At 36.9% G+C, this 2,330-nt stretch overlaps 1 long non-coding RNA gene across 1 annotated transcript; it reads right to left on the bottom strand.

Annotated features, from left to right (window-relative positions):
• Window positions 1–947: 947 nt before the first annotated feature.
• On the bottom strand, window positions 948–2,125 carry LOC140945865 (uncharacterized). The gene is made up of 3 exons (XR_012166766.1): window positions 2,068–2,125; window positions 1,717–1,778; window positions 948–1,006 (listed from the first exon to the last, which is right to left on the bottom strand). It is a non-coding gene; the product is annotated as an uncharacterized lncRNA (long non-coding RNA).
• Between the last annotated feature and the right edge of the window lie 205 nt (window positions 2,126–2,330).

Below are 2,330 nucleotides of genomic sequence, written 5' to 3'. Positions count from 1 at the left end.
GAAATACAGGGGGTCAGAGATAACAGTCTCAATTCCTTTTGGATGTCAACCACTGCTTCTTTTTGGGGAGGGGGGTCACGTCAGCCATTTTCCAGATGGTAGGAAGACCCTGTTCAGCGTAGGAGACATTCAGGATTTCCGTAATGGGATAGGCCACCAGATCAGGGGAATTTTTTTGGTTTAGCAAACAATTGATGTTTACTAAATCATACAATCTAAAGTACACGCTACAGATAATGTAAACCTTATAATCCATACGTTAAGTATTCTAAAAAAGAGTTATAGAATCTAAGTAAAATTTTATGGTACCCATAATGACAAAAAAACAAAATAAATACTAGCAAGACATATTCACTATTGATGTTCTAATTCAGGCCTATGGGATTTGATTTTAGCTTTCCATGACGCGAGGGTCGCATAACTTTGAATCTCCTCTCGTAAATCAGTCCATATCTTGGCTCCATTGTAACTTAGACTGTTTTTAGGAAATATCTTTTGGGAAGAGGAAGGGTAACATTTTTAGTTGCATTTCTAAGATTATAATTACTATTGATTGCGTGGGCTTCTGTAAAGATATTTGATGTCTGGCTGGTGCCAAGGCGTTATGTATGACTATGTCCACAAAGTCTCTTATGTCATTTTGCATTAGTACGTCACAGCGTCCTCTCACCTCCTCCCTCTCGACAAAAGAAAGAAAACAATATAATAATAATGAAAATTGAATTCGAAGGAAGACGTAGAACTAACTGCCTAAGTGTTTCATCTTATTGAACGGTCACACTATTTCCAGGACGCTGCGCTTGTACACTCGAGAAAATAGAATACATAATAATAATTGATAATAATAATAATAATAATAATAATAATAATTCATTATTTGTAAGGCGCAAAATAGTATATAAATATGATCTAATTCTAGAGGCAGCAAGAAATTCAAAACGCACCTCAAAAACAGTTATTGCAGCAACGACAACAGTTGAAACTAGCTGGGTCGAAAATTTGAAATCTGAAAAACCATCGAAAATGCTATTAGGCAAGGCAAGGCAGTAGTTGATATAAGTTTTAATACAAACAAGAAAAACACACTCAACGAAAAGCTATTGCAATTTCTAAAAACTTCGTCGTACAAGTATAGACTTAAGTAACATTGGATGTTGTGTCAGTCACCTGAGTTATAGTTGTCACGGGGAGAAGAAATTATAAACTAGTAGAAACGTTTACTATAAGTTATTGTGAGAGAAAATCAGTCATATGCATATATCAGTCGATTAAGCCCCGTGCAAGCGGACGCAACATTGTTGGCCAACAACTCCCAACATTTTTTGGATGTTACACGTTGCGTCCGTTGGCACACCCTGCTGCTTGTTGTTGTGTGTTGTTGGGAGTTGTTGCACAAAGTTTGAAACCGATCAAACTTTTAGCTACGTGCAAACAGACGCAACAACTTCCAACAAGTTGGGCCAACAATGTTGGGAGTTGTTGCGTCCGTTTTCACGTATTGCTGAAGGTACCAACCATTGATACAAGTAAAGATACAAAAAAACCATCAATGCACACACAAAAAAACTTTCATACATTAACTACGGTTCGTAGGAAGGCTCGTAGGAAAGCAGTGAGAGAAAACAACGGGCTTCAAAGTGTAGAAGGTTAAGAGTCGGACTTCACCCAAGTAATAAAATAACTAGCAATTCAGATAACGAGGCTAATTTAACAAACCTTCTCTCGGCTTGTAAATGTAGTGCAGCAGCTTAATATACCACTTCGCGTCGGCTGAATCCCTGTAAAACAAACCAAAAAAAATTGTCTCCGTAAACGAGAAAAATTCCTCCCCCACTTAACCGGTCGAACCACTCAGATTATTTCACTGAAGACATTTCAAGTCAAGTCGGTTCATTTCTAAGAGTTGTGACGTCATTATCACGTGGTATTGATTCCGATGTCAAAAAAATTATATCATAATGTCATTAGTCTATGTGTAATCTATGTGTTACTAAAGATCAAGCTGTTTGGGTATAAGAGGTCCAAAGATGGAAGACGTGCCTTGGAATGAGACACCTCAATTCTTACCTGTTTAATCCTGGATTGAATACATGCATGACATGTTTTATTACTGGCTCTGAAACCAAACACATCCTGTCGGTTTCAACAGCACTCTGCAAGATTCCGTTAGAACACCAGATTAATAAATTTTTCGCTTTACTTGATGGTAATGATATATCAAAGAAAAGTCAATTCAAAGTTATTTAAGGCTGTAAGAGGAGTGATTATAATAAGCTTGAAAATTCAATTGATTGCATTTAAAAGTGTGACTCATAAACTAACAGAACCTC

This window comes from Porites lutea, chromosome 8, assembly GCF_958299795.1.
Source record: "Porites lutea chromosome 8, jaPorLute2.1, whole genome shotgun sequence".
NCBI lineage: Eukaryota > Metazoa > Cnidaria > Anthozoa > Scleractinia > Poritidae > Porites > Porites lutea.
The sequence above is the reverse complement of the archived record's forward strand: the minus strand, read 5'-3'. Positions and strand labels throughout refer to the sequence as shown.